Below are 14,675 nucleotides of genomic sequence, written 5' to 3' on the forward strand. Positions count from 1 at the left end.
GCTGGAAACCATCTTGGGTGTTATGGGCAATAAGCAAGGAGATTATGACATTCAGAAGGTGAAGGCACATTCAAAAACAAACCCTAAATAGGAGGGCAGCTGAAAGGCTGATGAATTGGAAGAAAGGGGAGCCAGGGAAGGAGTACTTTGGGACCTGCACCAATCTGGGCAAATCACAGCCATAAAGGGAGGTAAATTTGTCCCCAGATCTGATACAGGTTCAAACGCACGAGGTGCTTCTAAACGCAATAATTAGGAAAAATGAGAAAGGTGAGCCAATTGAGTTACTCTTTGGAGCAGTAGATGTAATGGTTAAAGAGGGGATTCTGTTTAAGGGAGAAAGGTGAGTCATGCCTGTACAATACTTGGAAGAATTCATGCAACTAGCTCATGGGGAAGAAAGCGGAGGAGGTGGGTGGTGGTCTTATTTCAGAGAATATGTAAAGGAGTATTATGATAACTGCTTAGTATGCGCAGTGAATAACCCAGACCCCCACCAAAGAAAGGTTCCGTTTGGCCACGCTAGAAGGGTGGATTGACCAGGGCAGTCTATATAAATAGATTTCATTGGGCCACTGCCCATCACAAAAACAGACAATAAACGCTGCCTGTTGTTGGGAGGCGGGGGGAGGGAGGTGTCCTCTCCAAGTGGCTGGAGACTTCCTTTGTAGAGCAGCTACAGCATTAACCACTGCTAGGATCCTGGTGAGAGACATGTTCTCCTAATGGGGGCTTCTCCAAATAGTGATCAGATCAGGGAAGCCATTTCATTGGATGGGTTATGCAGGCCATCCTGAAACTTCTAGGGATACAGGGAAAATGGCATGTGGCCCATAACCCCAATCATTGGGCATGGTAGAGAGAACCATAAAAGAGAGGCTTAGGAAGAAGATAGGAGAGGATCCCAGGAGATGGGATGAGGTCCTGCTCCTAGTTCTAATGAGCATCAGGGCCAGCATCTCCAAAAGTATAGGGCACTCCCCGCATGAGCTGATGATCAGAAGGGTGATGAGGACTCCCACTCATGTGTTGCTACCGATCCTGACTGAAACCCAGGTTAGGGAGGGCACCCGGGACAGTCTTGTGAGAGATCTACATGATACTCTAAAGAAAGTGCATTGAGAGGCTGCTATTAACATGGGAAGTCAGCACCAAAAGAATAAAGTGTTGTTAGAACCACGGAAAGCGCAGGGTGGCAAATAGGGGACCAGGTCGTGGTCACAAATTAAACAAGAATAGGGGCATTCGAACCGTTATATAACGGGCCATATAGTATAGTGGATAAGGCAAGGCCTATGATATATGCAGTCCAACTAGCAAAATGGATAAAATGGTTTCACATTAACCAGTGTAAACTCTATGACCCTGAAGAAAGGAGATCAAAACAGACCAGGACACAGGGAACAGTCATGAGTTTAATCAGCCTAAGCCTTCCTCCCATGTTGTGGGACGGTGATGACCCAGAAGGCCGGGTGGCAAGAAGGAATCGTCGGACACCTTGACCAATGTTGCCTTGGACACCACCTTCTACACCAACCTCGAGCAACAAAAGGTCCAAACCTGGGGGAAAATGAAAAGGGAACGCGGTAATTGTACCGTGCAGTGTAAATACGTATGCAACCTAAGTCCGACCTATGGAGGGAAGACCTCTCATAGAGCGGTGTTGTCTTTTCTTTCTTTTTTTTCGAAGCGAGTCAAATCAAGGGTGTGGAGGATGAAATACACATGCTGGCTGAGCATGTTGATAATCCTGAACTGAGAAGGACGGGGAGATCGAGTGGGCAATGATATGCCTTTTATTTATAGGTGTTTGGGAGGAGCTGGGCCCATCGTATCAAAGCAGGGAGAAACACAGGGCGAAGACAGGGTAGTTACATATTTCCTTAGGGGAAAGTGGCCGGATTAGTTGGGGTCATATTCCATTAAATATTCCAATCATACCGGTTACAAACTTGGGGAAGTATCGGTACCTTGCCAAAATTAAATATCATGGCCAGTAAAGAACTAGTGAAACAGGGCAGATGAGTTTGTCTGTAATGTCGAGGAAGCATCTCCATAGGCTGGTGGTGGTGGTTAAGAAAGACAGATGAGAGTAAAGGTGATGCATCCATGGGTTGAGAAAAATTGGAGAACAACTCACATTATGGGAACTAAGGAGGGAGTGAAATTGTGTTGGGACAGGTGATGGAAGGAGGAGTGAGGAGTTTATGTGTGTGTAGGTCAGTCGAGACATAAATGCCAAAAATGGGTGACTTTTTAAAAACGACAATGGCAAGACTTTGGGTCTGGAATGAATTGGACTCAGAGCTTAGACTCTTGTGTGGTCCCAGACCCTCCAAATACAGTCAATGTTACTGAACTGGTTAGGCACAAAAGGAAGCCCTTACCAATTACCCCAAAGACCCAGGATAAAGCGGTTAAATGCTCCATAACAACACCTAGACCTAGGAATGGGTTGGTGTTAATTCCAACAGGGAAGGTGTTGTACCATGATGTAAATGATGAGGTAGTAGCTGTCATCCTCAACTTAACGGAGGTACAGCTGCCCAGGTGGTGCCCACCAGAAACTGTTAAAGGAGATGGTTCTGGCAATTTTATGAGTGATTATGGAGTTGAAAGTTGGGTTGATTTATATAATCTCAACAAATGCAGTGCGATAATAAATTGCACAATCATAAATGTATGTAACGCAACTCGAATCCAAGGAAACTTTATGACTCAAACCTTTGTTCAGACCCCAGATAGACCAGGAAAGGACAACCCCTATCCCAGATCACACCCCAGTAAATCTCATGCTGAGCAGTACTTTACCAACCTCCAGGAATACATAACCCATTTTGGATATGATATCCCACCATTACCCATACATTTGTTAAAGGACATAGACCTTTCCCAAAAACATTATTATGCTTCACACAGGAAAATAGGAAAACAAGGGATGAGATTGAAGAAATAGTCACCCCACTTTGATAGGATATTGAGCTCAACCTTGAGGTTTCTCCTTGGAGTCGAGTTGCGTCACATGTGTGAATGATTGTGCAATTTATTATTGCACTGCATTTGTTGATATTATCATGTAAGCTAAAAAGAAAGGAAGAATCTTGAAGGGTTATTAAAAAGGGGATTTGGGGTGATGGAATCAAATATATAAACTGATTAAAGAAATGTAAAGTTTGGGTGAGACTGGCAAATGCACATGGGATACAGGGTAAATTGTTAAGGTGGATTCAAAATTGGCTTAGTTGTAGGAAACAGAGGGTGATGACAGAAGCATGCTTTAATGAGTGGAAGCTAGTGTCCAGTGGCGTACCACAGGGATCTGTGCTCGGTCCCCTATTATTTGTCATTTATATAAACGACATAGGGGTAGGATTAGTAAGTTTGCGAATGACACAATGATTAGCCGGGTGGTTAACAGTGAGGCTGAGTGTCCTGGGCTGCAGGAAGATATAGACGGGATGGTCAAATGGGCAGATAAATGGCAGATGGAATTTAACCCAGAAAAGTGTGAGGTGATACACTTTGGAAGGAGTAATTTGACAAGGAAGTATTCAATGAACGGCGTGACACTAGGAAGTTCTGAGGAACAAAGGGACCTTGGCGTTGTGTCCATAGATCTCTGAAGGCAGAGGGGTATGTTAATGGGGTGGTGAAAAAGGCATATGGGACACTTGCCTTTATCAATCGAGGCATAGATTACAAAAGTAGGCAGGTCATGTTGGAGTTGTATAGAACCTTGGTGAGGCCACAGCTGGAGTACTGTGTGCAGTTCTGGTCGCCACATTATAGGAAGGATGTGATTGCACTGGAGGGGGTGCAGAGGAGATTCACCAGGATGTTGCATGGGATGAAACATTTAAGTTATGAAGAGAGGCTGGATAGACTTGGGTTGTTTTCGTTGGAGCAGAGAAGACTGAGGGGTGACCTGATCGAGGTGTACAAGATTATGAGGGGCATGGACAGGGTGGATAGGGAGCAGCTGTTCCCCTTAGTTGAAGGGTCAGTCACAAGGGGGCATTAGTTCAAGGGCAGGAGGTTTAGGGGGGATGTGAAGAAAAACTTTTTTACCCAGAAGGTGGTGATGGTCTGGAATGCGCTGCCTGGGAGGGTGATGGAGACGGGTTGCCTCACATCCTTTAAAAAGTACCTAGATGAGCACTTGGCACGTCATAACATTCAAGGCTATGGGCCAAGTGCTGGTAAATGGGATTAGGTGGGTAGGTCAGGTGTTTCTCACGTGCCGGTGCAGACTCGATGGGCCAAAGGGCCTCTTCAGCAGTGTGATTCTGAGATTCTGTGAATACACTCAGCGGCAGGAGGATCATCGGAAGTATTATCTCTGGTATAAAAGAGATATTACAAGGAGGGAGAACGGAAGATATGAAACAGTCAACCTCGACTCACACAGAGAACGAACTAATTGATTTAGAAACTGGACAATCACACAGGTTATCTGTAATTATGAATTGCAAGCAGTTCCCGCTGAGAATGAAAGAAGCATTTACACCTGAATAAGCTTTGAGCTAAGTGCCCCTCACCATGGGAGGGAAATCATATTATGCTTCTGTTGTGTAAACAGCAGGAGAATTGTCTATGCCCTTGCTGTTCTGCCTAGCTCAGGACACTGAAAGGACCAGGGTAAAGGGGGAGAGAAGAGCGGGACAATCCAGTGGAATGTTAATGGAACCTATACCTGAGACCCAGGTGTGTGATAATGTGACTTGAACACTGTAAAAAAAAAAAGACAGCATCAAAGCATGGTTACTGCGGTCAGGAGAAGAAGGACGGGGACTGGTCATCTCCAGATCCAGCGCTACAATCAACACCGATAAAGACCAGTGACGTGGGTGATTGTAAGTTTTAGTCAAATGGTAAAGAGGTTTGTACTGTGTTTTTGTAGGTTCAATAAACGAACAAAACTAAGGTTTTGTCTAACCCTGTTTGCTGTGTGCATTTTTTTCTTGTAATTCTGGGTCCAAGAACCACTGTAAGGAGGAAGGGAAATGAATCTCCAACAACTCCATATGGGGAATGATATAATGTGGGAGATTTGAACCCTTGAAACTGTGTGCTACCTCTTACCCTTTGGCTTAGTTAGAAAGTGACCGTTCTGCTCCCCTTTTAGTAGTGCTCTGGGTGAAAGATGGCTCATTCAAATGTGGACTATTTCTTTGTTGGGAGAGAATGGGGGAGGTAGCAAGTTGCTTGACTGGTTATTCTCTTCCAAGATCAACATCGACTTAATGCAATGGCACACAACTAAAGAAATTAATGCTTTACTCTCTCTAGAAGAGTTCATTATTTTGTAAATGCAAAGAGAAAATTCATATTATATTCTGAGTATCTCATTGGGAACAAATGAATTTCTAAACAAGTAAAGTTACTGTTCTGTATTTCTCGAAATTGTGCACCAACAATTATGTATGTACACATATATGGACAGAATATAATAAAGGTGAATAAGGAAATCAAAAATGTCTTAAACATAATGTATTCCATAATACAGATTTATTTGATATAAACTTGATATGATCATTAATCTTTTATGTAATTTTTTTGAGATAAAACACTTTTACACTACCTAGAATAAAAAAAATTATAAAAGTAAATATTGTTATTATTCCGAGTGCAGTCGCAAAAATGTTCAATTTTTTGGCTGTCTTAGAGGCAGATAAAGCTCTTTCAAAGTTTCCCATATGCATAGAACTGCGAACCTGAAAACACAAATAATTTTTAATGATGAGAAATTAATAATTGCCCATGTTATACAGAAACACATTTAATGTCCAATGTATTTATGCACGTTTTCAATGAACTACACAGTAACAATCAAATCAGTAATTCAACATAGATCTTTGAACTTGGAACCTTTTTGTTATGTATAGCTTAGTATCACACTGTGCAGTGGATTCATCCTGGAAGGATATGATAATATTGCGGGTATATTACTGCACTACTGATCCAGAGGGTAGAAGTTTGCACTCCCTGTGGGGTGGGTTGGCAGGTGAGAGGGGGCCTAAAATTGGCCATGGGCATTGTGCCACCCAACTACCTGCCAGCACCCAACTCCACCACAATTTTAGGTGCAGCAGTGGAAGTGTCAGGCAGCCCATCCTTGGACCAATTGAGGCCCTTAAGTGGCTAATTATTTGGTGCTTAAGAGCCTCTTCCTGCCCCCATCACAATTTGAAGCCAGGTCCCATTCCTCATATTTTTGGCCCTTCTGGGCCCAACAGAGAACCCATACCCTCCGCCACCAAGGTCTTCCCCCCCACCCCGATTTGCCCTCTCCCCCCTGACCCGTGTACTATGGCTCATGCTGCTCTCACAAGGGCCTCCTAGCTGACTCTGCTGAAAACCTCCCCAACTTACCTCCCCATCCGGCTCCATTGAACATCACTGTTGGGTACTGGATGCAGCCCCGGAGGTGGCCATGCTCCTGGTGGGACTGAAGAGCTGCTGGCCAGTTGACTGGCCGTTAGCTCTTGGAAGTGGGACTTGGTCCCGAAATGAGGGCGGAAGTCTCACCCTGGGCCAACTAACGGTCCTTTGAATGTTAAATGGCTGCAGAGGAACTCGTGGAGTGGAGGCAGGTTTGCTGTCGACTTTTTCACTGGGGAGGGATGGGAACCCCGGCACAACATAAAAGTCTGCCCAGAGAATGTGGGTGCGAATCCAACCATGGTATTTTGAGAATTTCAATTCAGTTTTGTTTTTAAATCTGGAAATGACAAAAAAAATCTAGCATCAATAGAAATATTGTTTTGATATAAATACCCAACTGGTTCACCAATGTCCTTTAAGGGAAGGTAACCTGCAGACTGTCCGATATGTGACTTCAGTTTCCCACCATTTATGGCTGATTCTTGGCATTTGAAGGATGGGGAGATGGTGATGTTGTGTTAATGTCACTGGGCTTATAATCCAAAGGCCCAGGTGAATTCTTTGGGAGAATGGGTTCAAATCCCACCACAACAGTTGGTAGAATTTGATTTCACAAATAAATCTGGAATTGAAAATCTAGTCTCAGTAATGGTGGCCATGAAACCATCATCAATTGCTGTAAAAACCCATCAGGTTCACTAATGCCCTTTAGAAAATGAAATCTGCTGTTCTTATGTGGTCTGGCTATATGACTCCAGACCCAATGTGGTTGACTCTTAGCTGCCCTCTGAAATAGTCTAGCAAGTTTAAGGGCAAGTAGGGATAGGCAACAAATGCTTGCCTTGCCAGTGATGGCCACATTCTATAAAAGAATAAATAAATACAAGTGGCTTGGTAAAGTTGTTCAATCAGGAGATAGCAAGAAGTGGGAATTACTCAGGATGCCGAGAATGATTAGTCCTTTTTTAATGTATGATAAGCCACTTATTCTATGACTGTATAGTATAATCACCTTTTACAGTTTTTTAAAGGTAAAGGGGGTATAATATGTCACCAACTACTTGAGCTAACAGTATTTAAATCAAATACCAGCGTTGTGCACCTTTGAATTCCAACATGTGTAGATGTGATATCTAGCATTTATTTTATGTTCAAATACTTTTATCATTTTTGAGAGAGTTTCCTAAATGAAACTTCAGGAGAACAAGCAAATAACATAAACATTGCAATCGCATACAGCACAGTAAGATTTTACTCAAAGGCCTCACTGTATACATATCAGTCAGAGATTTTTAGCCTTGGTCTTGGAAGAAGCATGTATCCTCATCTGGAGTCTGTAAATAAAGATTACTGTTTCTTATAAGAAACTAGCCCTGCATTACAAACTTATTACAATTGGTGACAAGGGTAAATAGCACCAACACAGCACCTCACCTCACTGCTGTGAGTTTTCCGATATTTTAAGGTGAGAAAGAAAGAAAAGAAGTATAATCACCAGCAATGCCTGTCTGGTAGAATTGGCCCGTACGACTCATCCGTCGAGGACTGGAGTCACTACATTGAGCGATTAGGTTTTTACTTTGTAGCTAATGAAATAACGGCAGAAGAGTAACAGAAGACATTTCTTCTAAGTGTCTGTGGGAGCAAAATGTATAAGCCAATCCGTAGCTTGACGGCTCCGAATGCGCCAAATTACAGATCTTTCACTGAGCTAGTCAAGCTCGTGAAAGGACATTTTCAGCCTAAATCCTCCATGACCATGCAAAGGTCAAGTTTAACTCTAGAGTAAAGGCCCCCGGTGAGTCGATCACAACATACATCGTGATGTTGAAAAAGTTAATGGGGCACTGTGACTTCGGTGATACTATAAATGACATGTTGGTTTGCGGCATAAACGACGACGCCCTTCAGTGCTGTTTGCTTGCAGAAGCTGAGATAGACCTGAAGCGCACCATGGAGATAACTAGCTGGCAAAATGGAGAGTGCTGAGGGGGACTTGCAGGCTCTGCAGAGCGTGCAACATGACACCATTTTGCAGGGAGGGCGGGAGCCTGCCACTGGGCACGGCGCAAAGATCAGGGAGGCAATCGTGAAGCGGGATACGGTCCCTACCGCTAGAAAAATAAAAAGAAATACTGGAAGCAGCTCACCAGTAATCCAAAAGTTTAAGTGTTACCGATGTGGGGGAAATCATGCACCCAAAGTCTGTAGATTTAAAGAAGCAGAATGCCACTCCTGCCACATAAAATGGCATATTGTTAAACACTGCAGGACTAGAACAAGGCAGCCATTCAGACATCAGGTCAATTTAAATGAAGTGCACAATATAGTCCTTTAGTCAGGAGTTACTGAGGCTGACGGTAATTTACTACACAATCTGGAGCCCAGGAAAACTGTACCAACCACTGTAACACTTCAAACAAATGGAAAACCTCTGCTCATGGAAGTTGACACAGGAGTATCGACCACAGTGGTGGGGGAACACATCTTTAAATACCTCAGAGAAGGTACCCAGCCATTGGGTTTGGAGAAAACCGCTGCTCAATTAAAAACATATTCAGGAGAAGCAATACAGGTGAAAGGCATCACCTCTGTACCTGTACCACACAGGCAACAGACAGCTCAGCTGTCAGTAATTGTGGTGACTGGAGAAGGACCTAGACTCCTGGGCCATGAATGGTTGAAAGAAATCAAACTAAACTAGTTGGTAAATTTTTAGGTCAAGACAGGAGGAATTCCAGAGTTGCTGAAAAGGTATGACAGAGTATTCCAAGATGAGTTGGGGAAAATCAAAAGTCTACAAGCCAAAATATATGTGGATTCCGAAGCAACACCCCGGTTTTTTTAAGGCAAGACCTGTGACTTACGCTCTAAAAGAAAACATAGATGCAGAATTATGTTGTTTGGAGAAATTAGGAATAATACAGCCAGTCCAATTTTCAGAATGGACAGCACTTATAGTCCCTGTGATGAAACTAGACCATACCATTTGCATCTGCAGGGGTTATAAGTTAACGGTGAACAAGGCTGCGAAATTAGACAAATACCCAATACCAAAGATTGAAGATTGGTATGCTAAACTTGCAGGAGGAAGATCCTAAGCTAAACTGGACATGAGTCATGCGCATCAACAGCTCGAGCTGGACAACACATCAAGAAGTTGTCACCATAAACACGCGCAACGGCCTGTAACAATATACGTGCCTACCCTTCGGTGTGTCATCAGCCTGTGCGATTTTCCAAAGAACTATGGAAAACTTACTACAAGGACTTCCTGGATTTATAGTGCACCTGGACGATGTCCTAATCACAGGATCAACACAAGCGGAATATGTGGCAAACATGGAAGAGGTTCTGAAGAGATTTTTGGAGGCTGGCATTCGTTTAAAAAAAGATAAGTTCCAAGCAAAGGCAGTTACATATCTGAGTCATCGAGTGGATGCCCAAAAGTTGCATTCATTAGAGGAGAAAGTCAGGACAATCATGGAAGTGCCCCCTCCTACCAACGTCACATAGCTCAAGTCTTTTTTGGGCATGGTAAACCATTACGGTTGATTCTCACCTAATCTATCAACAGTGTTAACCCCTTTACACTTATTATTGAAGAAGAGCCACAGATGGTCTTGGAAGGCTCAGGAAGAGGAAGCCTTCACAAGAGTTAAGGAGCTTTTACAATCATCATGTCTGCTAGTGTACTATGACCCATCAAAGGGATTGATACTCATTTGTGATGCAGTTCCCTACGGAGTGGGAGCAGTATTGTCACACAAGATGGAGGATGGATTTGAAAGATCAATAGGATATGTATCCAGAACCCTTTCTGCAGCCAAGAAAGGATACTCACAAATTGAAAAAGAGGGCTTATCTAAAGAAGTTCCATCAATATTTGATAAAAACAAAAAACTACTGCGGATGCTGGAAATCCAAAACAAAAACAGAATTACCTGGAAAAACTCAGCAGGTCTGGCAATATTTGCATGGTTGACACTTCACCATAGTGTCAGATCACAAACCACTGTTAGGGTTGTTTAGTGAAGATAAGGCAATCCCACCGATAGCCCCTGCTAGAATTCAAAGATGGGCTTTAATTTTGTCGGCATATGAGTACATTTTTATGCACTGTCCTGGTGTCCATATAGCAAATACAGATGCCCTCAGTTGTCTCCCTTTGCCAGATAGTATTACACATATTCCAGTACCTGAAGAGGTAGTACTTGTGTTGAGTTTTCTGGACTCCTCACCAGTCTGCGTGAGACAGGTAAAGAATTGAACAAATCGAGAACCAATTTTAGCAAGAGTCTGTGAACAAGTATTGCAAGGATGGTCAAATGCACAAGTACCTGAAGAATTAAAACCATTTTTTGTACGTAGATCCAAGCAGAATTGTGAACATGGTATCTTGTTATGGGGAGCAAGAGTTGTTATCCTTGTGCAAGGAAGAGAAGCTTTACTGGAAGAACTTCATAGCGCGCATCCTGGTATTTCAACAATGAAGATGTTTACACAAAGTTATATCTGGTGGCCATTTATAGACAGTGATATAGAAAAAATGTTGAAACACTGCCTCCAGTGCCAGCAATAATAGAAGTTGCCCATTTCAGCTCCACTGCATCTGAGGGAGTGGCCAAGTTGACCCTGGGACAGACTACATATAGGCTGTGTATATCCATTTCTAGGTATTATGTTTCTTGTGGTTATCGACACACGTTCCAAATAGATGGACGTGTTTGTAGTGAGATCATCCACTTCCCTGCAACCAATGAAAAACTGCGCCAGAGTTTGTGTTCATGGTTTACCTGAGTTGATGTGTCAGACAATGATAATGCTTTCACTAGCACCGAATTCCAAAGATTCGTGAACCTAAGTGGCATTAAACATGTCAGAATAGCACTGTATCATCCCTCGTCCAATGGGTTAGCAGAAATAGCAGTACAAACCTTTAGAACAAGCATGAAGAAATTAACAAAGGGAACGTTAGAAACATGAATTTCAAGATTCCTGCTCAGCTATCGCACAACCCCTCAGGCGACCACTGGTTTAACACCTTCAGAATTGTTAATGAAGCACCAACTTCGTACGAGATTGAGTCTTGTATTCCCTAATTTAGAGGGGAAGGTGGAGAGAAACCAGGGCAGTCAGAAAATTAATCATGATGCTCAACGTAAAAGTCAAAAGTTTACTGTGGGAGAGACAGATTTTGTTCGAAATTTTGCAACTGGACTTGAGATGGGTCCCTGGTACAATTGCCTCTGAAACAGGACCTTTATCTTATCAGGTAGAAGTGGAAAACAGGATTGTTAGGAAACATGTGGATCATCTCAGAAGTCGAGAAACCCTCTGACAATCAATTAATTCACCTGAAATCAAAGTCAAAACTTCGACTCCTGAGGTGCCAGATTGACAAAGAATAGACATATCAGATGTCTCTATTGACGTAAATAATTCTGAACTGCCATTGTCTAAGGATGTCCCTGATGCTGCAGTTCCTGTGCAAGTCGATCCAATGGAAGAACCTCCAGCTGTAGAGTTGTGTCGCTCTACCTGAATCTGAAAACCTCCTCAAAGATTAAATTTATAATGGCATGAACTGTATATAATTGTAGATAATATGGGTTAAGATGGTTTTGTAAGTAAGAGGGTAAAACATCCTGTGAGCATCCCTGGCTAGGCCAGCATTTATTGCCTATCCCTAATTATCATTGAGAAAGTGGTGGTGAGCTGCCTCCTTAAACTGCTGCAGTCTATTTCTGTAGCAGTTTGATACAATAGTGGCTTGCTAGGCAATTTCAGAGGCCAATTAAAAGTCAATTATATTGCTGTGGCTCGAGCATTACATGTAAGTCAGACCAGGTAAGGACAGCAGATTTCATCCCCTATAGGACATTGGCGAACCAGATGTGTTTGAACAATAATCTGGTCGTTTCATAATTATCATTACTGAAACTAATTTTTATTTTAGTTTCAGATTTATTATTTAAATGAACTTCAATTCCCTCAGCTGCTATGGCGGGATATGAACTCAAGTCTCCAGAATATTAGGCCAGGCCTCTGGACTACTAGTCCAGTACTATTACTACGAAATTTACATAAAACAATTGAACAAATAATAGTTCATGTAGCCAAATTTAATTTGTGCTCATATTTTTTCCCCATAACACTAAAGTTTAGTAAAGTATGGAACACTAACCTGACAGGAGTAACACATTGCGATTATTCCAACTGGAAAACAACAAAACAACGAATTGAAAATAGACCAGCCTAAATATGTTCTCAGCTGTGGAGTTTCATAACTCTGGGAGTTTGACCTCAGTGACATCTTTAGATGGTTCGTTCAGTGTTACTGAATGCCATGGTTTCAATTCTGTTGCAGTTTGGTTGGCAAGTTTAGTTTTTGACATATGATTTCACAGTTGCTCAATTTTCTTTTTGTGAATGGATTCTGAAAAGGAAAGGATGTTTAATAAAATGGTGGCAGCAACAGTCATATATCACCAGAAACCTAATGCAAAAACAAACGTGCAAAGCTAGATAAAGGCTAAGATTAATTTGCTAAATCACACTGCAGTCCAACTTGATTTTAATAATGCTGGGGGGCTGACATTGTGTGCTGTAGTGTCAGCATCTAAGTATACCCATGTAATACATTTTCCCTGCTAAGGAACTAATAAAAATACAGATAAGTGGATTTCTGCTCCCTGCTGTTCCTCATTGAATGCACACATCTGAATTGTGTATAGACTTTGGCACAAGTGCTTAGAACTTACAGGATGCACTGCTGGCTACAACAGACTCATTTAAATGTTCTGACTCTTTCCCTCATCATCTGTTTGCATATTACCTGGAGAAGAAATCAGTCAACGTTTTGAGTCTTCATGACCCTTCGGCAGAACTGAAGCATAGTTAGGAGAAAGATGAAATATAAGCTGGTTTAAGGTGGGGGGGTGGGGGGAGAGAGAGAAGTTGAGGGTGTGGTGATTGTGGAGATAAGCAAGCAGTGATAGGAGCAGATAATCAAAAGATGTTACAGACAAAAGGATCAAAGAGGTGTTGAAGGTGGTGATATTGTCTAAGAAAGGTGCTAATTAAGAATGGAAGACAGGACACTCAAGGTACAGCTCTAGTGGGGGTGGGGTGGAAAGACTAACAAAGTTTTAGTTTTAGATTTAAAAATAATGGAAATAGGTGGGAAAAGAAGAATCTATATAAATTATTGGAAAAGAAAAAAAAAAAGGGAGGGGGGAGAAACGGGGTGGGGATGGTTGTGGTGGGGGGGGGAGTTTAAGATCTAAAGTTGTTGAATTCAATATTCAGCCCGGAAGGCTGTAAAGTGCCTAGTCGGAAGATGAGGTGCTGTTCCTCCAGTTTGCGTTGGGCTTCACTGGTTTTGTTTTTGTTCTGGATTTCCAGCATCCGCAGTAGCTTTTAGCTTTTTGTTTTTATGCATATTACCTGCACTGGGCATGAATCTCAATGTGATAGAGCACTGCTCATAGCTGTGATTAGCCTCAACTCAGAAACAGTTTGATAGTTCTTTTTTGTTTAACCCTAAAACATTTTTCCTCTCTTGGTCACACTTCAAGCCCTATCCTGAGTTCCTTCCTCAGGCTTTGTATTGGGACCCTCCAATGTCTTTGTGGACTGATGTTTGGTTCAAGTGCTTGTCATGAGGAATCATTGTTCTAAAGTTTTGCTGGTAGGGACTAGCATCAGTCTTCTGACATTTCTGTGGAAACGAAGAAGGTGACATTTGAGTATACAGCCTCAGAAATCTCTGGCAACAAGCATTGGTGGGACATGCTGTTCAGCAATGTTGCGCAATGAATATGTGTAGGTAGCTGTTTTGTTTAATAACCAAGTTTCACAAGTTGAACATTATAGTATAAAACTTGACCATAGTCATCGCTTCTTGCTTCATTGCCTTAATCTTCTCTAGGTTGCTTCTAAGATGAAAACTGCTGCTTCCTTGAAAGGGTATGGTGCTAGTCTGCTTAAGCTGTCTTGCAGTCTGGATTTGAGAGAAAAAAGATATCTGCCATGAATGAAATCATTAAGGTAAGAAATGAGCATTAATGTGAACAGCATAAACATGCCATATTAGGATTTGTGCAAGCAGAATGAGAGATTTTCCCTCTGATAGAAGCCCTTCAGCAGAAGTTAATTAATTGTAAAGAGAGAAGCAAAGTTAATGAGCTAAAATTGGTTTGCCCTTGTTTATTGTCGTGGGATTTGTGATTTGCGACCTTTCCTCAGTCTTTCTGCTGGAGGTAGGCAGCACAGAAATTAAGTGCTAC

The sequence above is a fragment of the Cetorhinus maximus genome, chromosome 2 (genome assembly GCF_964194155.1).
Source record: "Cetorhinus maximus chromosome 2, sCetMax3.hap1.1, whole genome shotgun sequence".
Classification (NCBI taxonomy): domain Eukaryota; kingdom Metazoa; phylum Chordata; class Chondrichthyes; order Lamniformes; family Cetorhinidae; genus Cetorhinus; species Cetorhinus maximus.